The 12589-nt window shown below is 41.5% G+C and overlaps 1 long non-coding RNA gene across 1 annotated transcript; it reads right to left on the reverse strand.

Moving 5' to 3' along the window:
• Nucleotides 1-10970: 10970 nt before the first annotated feature.
• Nucleotides 10971-12166, reverse strand: LOC130582671 (uncharacterized). Its single transcript, XR_008966332.1, has 2 exons — nt 12040-12166; nt 10971-11090 (listed from the first exon to the last, which is right to left on the reverse strand). It is a non-coding gene; the product is annotated as an uncharacterized LOC130582671 (long non-coding RNA).
• Nucleotides 12167-12589: the final 423 nt, after the last annotated feature.

Below are 12589 nucleotides of genomic sequence, written 5' to 3' on the forward strand. Positions count from 1 at the left end.
TGAGAATGGCATCTCGGCTTTGGATGCTGCTGAAATTATTTTTTAATTGCATCTGTAAACCCAGGCAGATCTTTAAGGGTTAACTGCACACAACGTAATGAATTCAATAACGATGAGTTAAAAAAGGTCTAATTAGCAACTAACCACTTTATTATGAAAGGAAATGGTAATGAATTTAATAGCTCAAAATCATTAACAATATTTAGTTTGCTGGTACTTGTTCTCTATTATCCTCATTAATATGAACATTTAATATGTTTTAAAATGGRTTTGTAATACTTTCTGTACCATGAGGTTACACTGACAAAAAGAGTGTAATTATTCTGTTAATTGTAATCTCTGTCTGTTTGTGCCCCAAATAGTAGCATATTTAGGTGTTAATAATAAAAAAAAAGAGTAATTAAGGGAGGGAAGTTTAAAAATGTAACTAACAAAAACTCTAAAATTGTAGGCTGAATCACTCTGAAGAAGAAAGTTTTGGAAGTGAGATCTCTGAAAAGCAAGCTTCTTCTAGTGAGATCTTTTCTCATTAAAGAAGAAGAACATGGAAAGGAAATAGAAGCATTACTGTTCTTTATCAACAATGAATATTGAAGTGGTCCTTTCCCAAACTGGAAAAGGCTCAAGACTGGATCTTCTGAATCATCTGCTTGTGAGCAGAGTGTCTGGCAAATGAAGGTTCTCTCTGACACTGCCCCATGAGTGTGAGATCACGAGTGTACTTTCCCCAAGTGAGATCCTGTGAGAATCCAGTCACCTGGTTGCTCATAAGATATTCAAACCCCATAATTCTTCTCACAAAATACCACATCAATCATCTAAYCCTCCCCAGATCTCCTGTCCCACTGCTTCCAAATGTAAATATCTTCATTTACTGCCCCAAGCTTGCTCTTGCTGCTGGTGTTTGTTTTGCTATTATCCCTTTTTCTCACCTACCTCTTCCCACATYAGATTTTAATGACTGTTACCAGTCAGGCCCCTCTTCAACATCCCTCCCACAAAAATGAAATCAGTGCTCAACTTTCCTTAATGCCAGAAAGTTTCAGAGCAGTTTGCTCCGATTACAGCCCCATCTCCTCACTGGAAACAGCTGTTCCCATGACTCACCACACGCCGGAGGGCAGCGTAGCAGGAAGTATGGGAGGGCAGCATCCCAGCATGGATGCTCCATAGGCATAGGTGTTCCACAGGCGGGTGATCCAGCCCTTCCCAGAATGTGTGGGGCTCTCCACACAGCACTTCCCATCCCTGGAAAATGACTTAATGGACTAATTCAAGGATAATGCCCACAATCACAGGAGATATCAGCGTTATTCCTTGGAAACATTCCATAGCAAATCTCTGTGTTTAATCTTTGTGGTGCGTGGTGGAGGTGGAAGCAAGGTCCACAGACGCACAGGAACACTCACAGTGAATCAGCTAAAGACACAGTTGTCCCTGAATCCATGTTCGTGCTGCAGGACAGGTGTCCTGGCCAAGAACACCCATCCCGTCCACATGAGCAGTCAGCTCAAAACAGACCATCCTCTGTCTATTTTTTTTTTTTTATCTAAGAAAAGGAACTAGAAAAAAAAAATGGTGAAATTAAAGTGAAGCATCTCATTTGCCCACAAATGACATATTTCAACTTTCCATTTTCTAGAAAAAGTTGCGAAGGATTCTTTTTTTTTAAACTTATTACAATTTCCAATTTTTTTTTGAATTGCTAGTGAAGAGAAAAATATGTGATTTGCAGAGCTCTAAAAATAACAAGTTAAAATAGTTTCTGCCTCTCAAAGGAGGCCTCTTAGTCCTATAATTTCTGCAGATTTTGCCTTTCAGGATGGGTATTTTAAAGAATGATATAATGTCATTTCTATAAGTATCGTCTCATAATCTGCTGCCACTGTTAGAAATGTAAGTTTAGAGACAGCTTGAGCTGAAAAAATACCAGCTCACCCAGCTACACTAAAAAAAAAAAATTAAGAAGAGGAACAGGATGTATATTCCAAAGGTAAGCAAACAGTGCCAAACATTTTTGAGACTCTTTCTTTGGATTTTGATCTCTGGCTGCATTTGCAGCCCTTTTGTGTTTGTCTACTGCAAACAATTCAGCAATGACTGTYATGGGGGCGTTCATTCCTAGAAAGAAAATTTTAGACAGAACACTCACATTTGGGCTGGAAGAGTGTGTACAAATAAAAAAGTACCAAGTGTCCAGTCAGAACAAAGCAGAATTGCTAAAATTGCAGATATTTACCTTTAGCCAGCTAAGATGAAAATTTTTAAAATATGAAAAAATATTTTWAAAAAATTAAATTATTAAAAATTCAAGTTAATATTATAAATTGAAGTTACTCAAGTAAAAAAGAATGATCTATCAATCTTCTGTCTAATCCATCCAATCCATCACATTTTTCATTTTTAAGTGAACCTGATGATCTTTGCTCAGTGGGGACCTCTCTGCCTCCCACAGCCAGGACTCACTCCGGCTGCAGTGATGCAGGAGAAGGGGTGGAAGGGAAAGATGGGGAGTGGTGCCTTGCTGCCAGTGCTCCAAGAAAAATCCCTGTTTCCCGGATCTCCAAGATCAGACCCTGTTTATCCAACAGCATYTGGGGCTCAGGGCAGCAGCTCAGAGAGTGGCAAACATTTGTGAGCTGCAAGGAAAGAGAAAGAAGGCAAGTGCCAGATGAAGGGGAAAAGGAGGCTAAAAAAGTTGTGATGGGAAATGATAGAAGATGGGGTGAAAAGGAACACTGTATTTCAGGTACCATTTCGCAGCATTTCATACAGACTTGGGATGTGCACCCTGACTGTCCACTCCCACGAGCAAAGGCTGAATCCATGCAAGAAAACAGTGGGATTATTATGGTTTGCAAGCCCCTTACAGAGAGCATTTCAAGCTTCAGGAGCAGGCAGCACAGAACAAAGCAGGCATCTAGAGCTATGTACATTTGTTAATTCAACTAGGCAATAAACCTTGACCCAAATTTGTGAGGATTTCAGGAAAGAGCCTTAAAGATTTTACTTTGGAAAGCTGGGCTGCCCTTCCTGGTTTCCTTCTCATGCTCATCATGACAAGAGATGATCATGTGAGAAAGATTCAGAAATTATTGAAGAAAACTGAGCTGATCCTTGGACCTTAAGTTCAGTTGGAAAATGGAAGTTTTCTTCTTGGTAATAGTGAAAACAGATGCAACAAGAACCAGAATGTCTCCCTCTTTCCACAGAGGAAAAATGGCAATGAAAGCCAAAAAAAAAGAAAGAAAAAAGAAAGGTACCTCTTGATGCCAGCAAGCCTCTGTTCTCTTCAGTAAAACAAACAAGGATATAATATTTCTTCGCTGAGGTTTTACTGACTGAGATGTAGGTTTGTATTATGCTCACCTTTGCCTTGCAAGTGCACAATGAAATGTGTGGTTTGTAGGAGAACAGAGCTTCTCCCTGGCGGGCACTGCTGGTTCCCAGAGAGGGCTGCCAGTCTGCTTCCTCCAGAAGAGCTGCTACTCTTTAATCCTGGCAACTGCTTTCCTCATCCTACCCAAAAGGAGGATCACATGGAGAGATGAACCGTTCCCCACAGAGACAGAAGACTATCTCCTCATGAAATTGTAGCAAAATTTTTATTGCAGAATGGGTGACCCTAACCAAATGAATCTCTGCTTTGGGAACAACACTGGAGAATTTGTCRTTTACAATCATTTTCCTAATGGAGGGCTTGTTCCTTTAGTTCTATTCCTTAGGCRGGAGCTAATTGGTAAACAAACATCTCCTCCCCAGCTTGGGATGCCTCTCAAGCATGCACATCCTGACAGCTCTCCAGAAGATGTGGTGCCCCAAATGGCTGCTCTTCAGGGATACCTGAACATGTTCATGTTTTAAAAAGGGACTCCCACAATTCCCAACCTGGACAGTCTCAGCATTCCAATGGCACAAGACAGGGGTTTTTAGCTTAGCAAAATCTCTCTGTATGTATTTCCAAGCAAACAGCTGCTGTTGTAGATAGGGATAGGAGATCCTTCATCTCCACATCATGAGGAGATTTACTGTCACCACCTACCTAAGGTCTAAACACCGTGCTCGTTTTACGTCTCACAAACTTGAGTTAGTCATTGATCTCTGGTTGTGTGTAGAAAATCCTAGAATTTTCTGGCTCCCGCTCCAGCCTTCACTAACACAGATTTCCCACCATAAATTTAAGTGATCCATCATCTGAACTCCTACATAAGCCCTTTTACTTCCTTCTCACCCTTTAAGTCATAACTACCTAAGCTAAAAGTAAATGACAACGGKTTTGGTAGTTCCTGAAAGAACACTAAAAGATTCCTCTCCCCCTCCATAATTTCTTGTAAACAAAAAACACTCAATCAAGATTTGCTTAAGGCTCAGAGGTACATTTAACACCCAACAGCATGAAGCAAAGGAACAATACAAATGTGCATTTGGCARTGCACCACTGCAATAATTTCCAGGGTAAATGATCTGGCAATTTTAGCCACATGGATAATATCCAGGCCAAGGTAGCTAAATTCAGCCCGGCCTGCATCTGACTGAAGAAATCTCTCACAAGTCCACAAACACGAAGATGCACATTATCCCTGACTGCACCCATGGCATATGCCAGCCTTCATCTTTTGGGTTATCAAGGCTAATTGTGAGCCACCAAAAATATTCTGACATATATGCACAGTKCTATCTCATGAGCTATGATTTATTTTACTAAAAAAGAACCCACAAAAAAACTTCAGGAAGGAAAGCAAAGCCATGAAGTTGTCTAAAGCAATCAATCCAATCCTATTCATGTCTAATCTTTCTTTGCACACTGGTCATTACTAACTTTGTCCCTTTCTGGGCACCCAGCAGGGTCTTTTCAGCCTTGCTGTCATTTTATGTATAAGCCAGAAGAAGGTGGGAACACCCAAAGAACATTATCCTCTTGGAAAGGCTATAACATCAATGTAATAGCCATGCTTATAGCAAACCAGACCTTCCCTTCCAGAGGCATCCCTGGCCAACTCCACTGCCAAAGGAATATCTCATAGCTCTGCCCTTTTTCTGGGCTGACTCAAGAACTGATGCCTCAAGCAGTCTAGGGTTCTGGTCCTTGCACATGGAATTACTGTGAGCAAGGATTGTGCTCCCTGAGATAACACAAGGATGGTGGGTTCTCAGACTCACTGGAAACTAGGTTTGACTCATGTGTTAAAAGCATGGAAAATGTACCCCAAACAGTGTACAATGTGCACATCCTTCTGCTGCTCACTAGTGAAAAAACATGGAAACGCTGTGGTCCCACCACCAAAATACATCCCATCAAATTTACAGGCCATTACCAGCCTCCTGCTGCCTCCTTCAGTTCCAGGGGAACCCACCAGTGACTCACAGGGCATTTCCAGAAAGTCTATGGAAAGTCTTTCTCACTCTCTTTGTAATTCCAGAGGCTTTTAAAAGAGTTCCTTCAAAGCCCTAATGCATTCCTTTACCTTCCAGAGCTTTGATAGTGTAGGTCTTCTCCACAAAACCCAGCAGGCAGGGGTTGTGCTCCTGGTTCCTGTACCAGCATCCCTGSCTGCATTCCTCAATCCAGGTTTTAAACTTTTTTCATACACTTGTTATTTGCAGGGTCTGACATGGGAAGGGACCTGGCTGGTGCTAAAAGTTTGCATTWTTTTCTTTGCAAAGGTCTATATTAACAGATCAAAACACTGTTGGGTTTTTTTTAATAGCTTAAAACATGTATTTTTATAGTAAATACAGGGCACTGGTCCAAGCCTTCCATAGTCAGTGAAATGAGGCACTTTTGAAAGATGAATTTGGTGCCATGACCTTGACTCACTCTCTGTACATAGAGGAAAAATTGTTAATCTGTCACATAATGTCTTCTAACAACTTTTATGTCTCATATTAGTCCTGCATGGTATTGCCATCTACATCTCTGTAAACGTTATACTATACTATACACATACATGAAACACACAAAGGCATCCCCAACACACTTGGGTCATTTTCACATTCCTATACACAGGGCAAGAATTTCAGCACTCTCTTGSTACAATCCACAACAGCCCATCCCACAACCTGGTTTTTGTTGGTAGCCTCCTAAAAATATCAGTCTGCATTTATGAAATCAACTGCAGCCTCTTGCTTATGCCTTGGAGTGAAAGGAAAACCTCAACTTGTCTCCCAAGCACTGCTTCACCTGGATTTGGGTGGTCTCAAGCCAAGACTATACAGAAATTTCAGGCTACAGAAAAACACTCATGTTTAATGACATAAGCAGTGTTTTTCTTGAATCACAGGCAGTGGAAATTTTGTCTCTGATTACCAGCAGTCTAGGCTGAACAYACACTAAAAAAGACTCAAGAAAATGTTTGGGGGGGGAAGACTGCAACTTGTCCACTCACATTTTGACTTTTTAGGACACTCCTAACAATTTCTGGCAGTTTGCTTTTCCACTAAGAAGCATGGGAAAGCAGAGAGCTCACGTGATTTGAACACCTCCTGTGCTTCAGTTTCCTCCTTTTTCTCTGCTCTCCTCATCTCTTGGGGTTTTTATCCACAGAAATCTTTAGGAARGTTTATTTTTTCTACCTACAGAACCTTTACTCATTAATGAACGACTCATCTAGTAAGGTGACATCATCATGTTTTTATAACCTACTATTCCCTGAATCGCCCTGGTCCTCAGCAGGGATATTTTTGGCTTGATAAAGCCAGTACTAAGATGAACATGTGACTGTGTTAAATTAGTTCCTATTTAAGGTTTCTGATTAAGTTTGGATAGAGCATTAGAATAGGGGTTTTAACTGTTTCAAATGCAGGACAAGAATCACTTCCAAAGAGGTGGGAGCATGAAAAGGTTGTGTGTTCCTCATCTATACATCCACACCAACCCTGCTAGGGAAAGATGTGTGCAGACACCTCCACGTGGATGGCTGGAGACAGTCCCTACTAGGACATGTTTTAAGAACCTTCCAGGGCAGCATCTGTTCTAAAAAGGAGCAACCAGACTTTTCTGCCTCCATGAAAGATGCACTGTTTTACACAGTTTCAACATATTGGGTCTTCTCYGTGCAGACACTCACAGTCTTGTCAAACCTGGCCAAGAAACATTCTGTTTCCCAGAAATGGGGGAGTTTACAGCTACCTGCACAGAGCAATGCAAAAAAAAAACCAAAAAAAAAACAACCCCAAAGAACACCAAAACAAACCCCAAAACCAAGGAGTAAAACTCCTCAGTGTCCTGCTACTTTCAGCCACCAACAATTCTGTTAAAAAGCAAAGGGACAGTGCAAACACACCCATCTTAATTTTCTCATTTTAAACCCGGTCAGAAATAGCACACTGCCAGTATCCAAAGGTGCAGACCTTATTGCTCTAAACCTCCTAGAGCTGTATTGCTCTGGGAAAGGACAGGAACCATAAAAAGCCTTAGCTGGGAGGCAGCTTTTATGCTCATGTTCAGGCCTCTAGTARGTTGTCCCACAAAATGTAATGAGACCTCCTGCTTAGCCAGGGCTCTGATTTCCATAGTTTGTGCCTGCAGCACTCTTATATTTTATAAGCCATATTAACTCACCTCTTGCACTGGGAGGTTGGGGCAGTGGCACACTGTCTAATAATGGAACATATTTGTTAATACTAATAGACATTTGTAAAACTACCACATGCCTTCAGCCTTCAAGTCAAAGCACAGGATGCTTGCTAGGCTTGTGAAATGTATGATGTAAAACTTGGGATGTTTTGGTTACAACATATCTCATTTATTTTTACTGTCATCACCCTCCCTGGTATATAATACCTGCTGCATGCAGAGTGAAATATTGCAGATGTTTTCAAAATAATTCAGGGCTGGTAGAGAAACCAAAAGGTCTCTTGTGCGTAAGGTCTGGTTATTTTCAATTCAAAACAAGTAGGTAACAAAGTTTCTGTGTGCTGGTATTTTAAAAGGCCTGGATTCCTCTGTGCTGACTCATAACTTGCTCTGCCCACCCAAAAACGCACCTCGAGAACTTTGAGAGAGACTTCAGCCATTTTGATACCCTCAGGATTCAGGAATGAAGAGTGAAAAGATAAAACTAGTTTTAACTATTCATTAGTTTTTGGTACTTCAGATAATTTGTGCAATGGCTTCAGGGGTTTAATTGAATCACTTTTCCCACCTTGTCTTAATTTTAATTACGCAGCAATCATTTTTACCAACCTGTGCAAAGGAGCCATATGAAAATGTGACATATGACAATACACATTTACCTAAGCTCTAGGACTACTCTGACCTACAGGCAATTAGCTGCTGCCTCCAGCACTCAAACGACCAATTAAAGAGTTAACAAAATGCCCTCCAAATCACCTACATGTTCAGGTTTTTGGACTGCCATGAACATTATACTTCAACCGATATAATTTTTGACTGACTGATTTACTAAGTCTGTATTGGCTAAAATTCTTACAGCCATGCCTGTAAAACCGAAGAATCAGATTTTATGAGGTGCTTTCATTGTCATTAAAGACGATMCCACCTTAGCCCTTTCCCTAACAAGACAATCTTGCAGCAGTCATTACAAAATGTGATCCCAGCTTGTCATCAGGGAAAAAATGGCTTGCTAGGTCAATGAGAACTGCACTAAGTTCATCTCAAGGATGTAAGACAACCATCTGCATGGCTAGCAGCCAAGAACAAAAAAAATAAAGAGCCACAAAGGATTGGGTTTTTTTCAAGACTTGGCTCCCAAAGTTTTACAGGTAGCCCATTCCAGAAATCCTGAGAGATTGAATCAGTAGTAACAAATGGATGCCTTTGCATCTCTTCATGATTTACAGTGTACCAGTGAGCATTTCACCACAGACAACAGATCATCAACCGCCAGAAGTGCACAACAGAAATGACCCCAAGACAGACAATTTCAAAGAAAAATGCATTCAGATGTGCGCTTGCATGGGAATAAGAGAGGCCCAGGACACTGCTAATTATACCAACTGAGGGAGAAGTGAAAGGTGGTAATCTGCCCAGGAAATCCTGAGTTCCAGTCCTGTCTCCACCAATAACTCAAGTTGTGGTTTTGTAATCTCCTTCTCCCCTTCCTCAGCTGGCAGTGGGGTTTAACAATAGCCCTGACATATATTACACRTGGTGCCACAAGGACTGACATTCTGAGAGTGCTCTGAAAACAACAAATGGGTGATCCACCAGAATCTTACCTGTTGGGTAATAATGTGGAAAGGTTCTGCCTTCCATAAGAAATGTGGCTTCATGATGGTATCTCACGGGCAGGGGTTGAGCTGCAAATCCACCATCATTACTCCATGCATGGAAAGAGTGGCTTTCCAGTGAAAAATGCTGATCTAACAGACTGGAAAAGACCTGAGACTCGTAGACATATCCTCAGGTAAGCTGGTGCTGTTTCTATGAGACTGACATCACAGACTTCATGCTTGGAGGAATCTTTTCTGGATTGGAACAAAAAGAGAAGAGTGTTACTAGTTTTCCTTCTCTGGCCACAAAGACTGCAATTCTGCCCAGATTTACAGGTGGAGCTTCACTGGCTTTGCAGGGCCGAGCAYGAGCTGCTCTCCTGAACCCGAAAGCACGCTGAAAAGCCAGCCCAAAAGCCACCCCAATCTTTTGGATGCCACCAGAAACTGAAGACAGAGCTAAACGATCCAGAATGGAATTTCTTTTCCACCCCTTGCACTTTCATTCCTAAGACAAGGCCCATGGGGCATGTTGGCCAAGCAACTTCACTACACAGACATGAAGAAAGGTGAAGGGAATGGCACTGTGGAGAGAAATGAATCAGCCCAGTGACTTGGGGCTACTTGTCTTCTTTCCACCACGTGGGAAACCAGTGTCTAGCAACAGCAACCTTTGTGCTCCTGTTTTCCAAACCAGTGGCTTCAGGGAGCCTCATGGAGGTGACACGCTGGGCCTTCCAGGGGTTGGGGAAATCAATATTGGCAATGTGAAGGACACTTAATGACAGAGTCATAAAAATGGTGTTTTATCAGTAAAGGAGACAAGAGGAAAAAGAGGCAGTTATAAATGGCCAGGTAGGCAGAACAAAAAAAAAACCCCAAACTGTACAAAAAAATCCAACCAACAACCACTAAAATCAAAAATAAAAACAGAAACACCAAAAAAACCCAATAACAGCAAAACAAACAACAAAAAAGAAAACAAACAAAAGAAACCCAACAAACCCACAAAACTCCCAATACATTATTTGTTTCCCTGTATTTTCTGCAAAGCCCAGTGAACAAGAGTGAAAAAAGCAACTGTTTGACACCCAGAGCTGCTTTGCTTTGAAAAATATGGAGACAAACTTAACAATGAAGAGTCGGGATTCCATAGGGTTGTTTATGTATGGAATCCAGGCAAATGCATATGATTATGTAGAAGTGCGTCTGTGTGTAATGTAGCATTAACACCCATTCTTATGGCCTTATGAAATGATATATTAAAAAGAAAGAGAGGAAGAAAGGAAAAGCAAGCTAGATTTTTTTCCCTCTTTTTACAAATATGATGCAGTTTACAGAAGCATGGTCCTTTTTTAGGAAGAATTCTAAATGCATCATTCAAATATTGTTTGAGCTGAATACATGATATACATATCATGAATACATATAATCACAGCACGGTCTTTTGTGGAAGTTCTGAAAATAGCAGTGGAAAAAGCTGACCATGAGTTTCCATCTAAGGATTTGCATTTGGTTAACATGTGTGAACCGACTCCATTCATCCCATCCTCAATGGGAACTCTCCTGCTGCTCCAAATGGCCAAGCTGAAAAGTTTGGCCCAGATGGCAGGAATTATTTTGTGGGTCTGATGTCAAGGACAGCACCTACCAGGTGAAATTATGGGAAGGAATTGGGGAACTCCATTCTGCCAAAAAATCCCTATAGGTTATGTACCACAACAGCTACTGCATTGCAAACTGCTGGCAAAATACGTGACTTGTTAAGTTGTARGTTTTCTGCTGATTTTCCTAACCTTTTTCCACCAACCCTCCCATGGCAGGAAAGTTTAAGTTCACTGAGAAGGCTCAAACTTCCTTCTCTCCATCTTGCAGGATTGTAGCTTAGTTTCTCTCACTTCTCCCACTGCAGARTGCTGGGGAAAAACAAGAAATAAATCAGAGAAAAAAGGGCAATTAGGTGGGTGAGCTTCAGAATCTCCACAGCCCCTCTCTGCTCAGCTGGGAAGTGGGGAGGTCTGTGTCGAATGTGTCTGGAGGTCAGAGGGGACATCCCTGCCCCCTGCAAAACCTGTGGGAGCGAGGGAAGCTGGAGGATGCAGGAAGGGTGGCAGGGAGGGCTGAGTGCTCTAAGTAGCATGTTTCCTAGGAAACCTTCGACAGCAAATATCACATTAGTCCTGCCTTGYGGCCCAGCTCATGTGATGTCAAGAACAATTTCTCACAACTCAGCTCAGAAGGTTAGCAAGACTTGGTGAAATGTTCAATGACTCTGGCCTGGCTTTCCAGCTGGGAACAAAACAAGAAACTGAGGGTGTTTGCATTGTTTTGGAGCTTTGTGACAAATTCCTAACCAAACACTTTATTATTTTTATTCAAACTTGATGGTGGATTTCCCTCACAGGTTTGCAGAGACTGGCCCAGTTGCTGTGTTCATTCATAAGGAACTTCATTTAACAAAAGAAAGAAAAGAAAAAATGGAAAACCCAGCAATCTCACGGAAAGCCTTGGAACAGTTAGATCACCGTTCAGCTTGTGAGCTGATTATAAAAGCTTCGTCACAGACTTCTGGCATTCCAAAACTTTATTTACAACTATCCTTTCTAATTTCTGTCAGCTGCAGCCCGAAAATATCCATAGTCTAGCAGATTTAACAAAAAAAGACGTAAGCTCTGGCAGCTAAACTCAGATATGAGATGCACTTCAGCCTCCAAGAGGGCTCCCAGCAGTGCCTTGGGCTGGGACTCAACATCTTGGGMTGGGTCTGAGGGCAGAGATGCAGAGGTTTTGCTCTCAAGGCTGCACAGCATTCTGAGGTTGAGTATTTGGGGACTGTGTGGTACCACAGACCTCCCCACAACATACCTGGTATGCACAGTTTATATCTCTCTTCCCTGAATTCCTGCAAACTGGCCCAACTGGAAGGCAATCACAGTGTGCTGTAGAGGCAAAGTCCCACGTTGCTGCCAGTCCTGCCGTCTCTACCTTTGTAACTTCAGTGGTGTTGGACTTCTAATTTTTGAAGAGAAAAGATACTAAAACTGAAAAAAAAATCTTCCTCTGGTGACACACTTCATCTCATACTTAGTGAAATATAAAGACCTCTCTAATAGAAATTAATATATTTAAACAAATTAAAAATAGACCCACTAATTTCTTTTTAATCATAAGCTAACTTAGGTGTTTGACCTCTTTATTTCCTTTTGCAGCTTCTCATCTTCAGTGATTTGAGCTCTCACATCTAGAGGGTTTTTTTCCTTTTTTTTTTTCTTTTTCTCCTTCCTAGGGAAATAAATGATGAATACAAAAAGAACAAGGCTGCTTGAGGTACCTGAGAAACACCATCATTGAAACAGGCCCATCAGTCCCTTTCATCCCATTTTAGGTACAGGAGGCTGGATCAGCTTTTCCTCCA

Source organism: Malurus melanocephalus, unplaced genomic scaffold, assembly GCF_030028575.1.
Source record: "Malurus melanocephalus ecotype Western Australia unplaced genomic scaffold, MMel_1.1 scaffold_13, whole genome shotgun sequence".
Lineage (NCBI taxonomy): Eukaryota > Metazoa > Chordata > Aves > Passeriformes > Maluridae > Malurus > Malurus melanocephalus.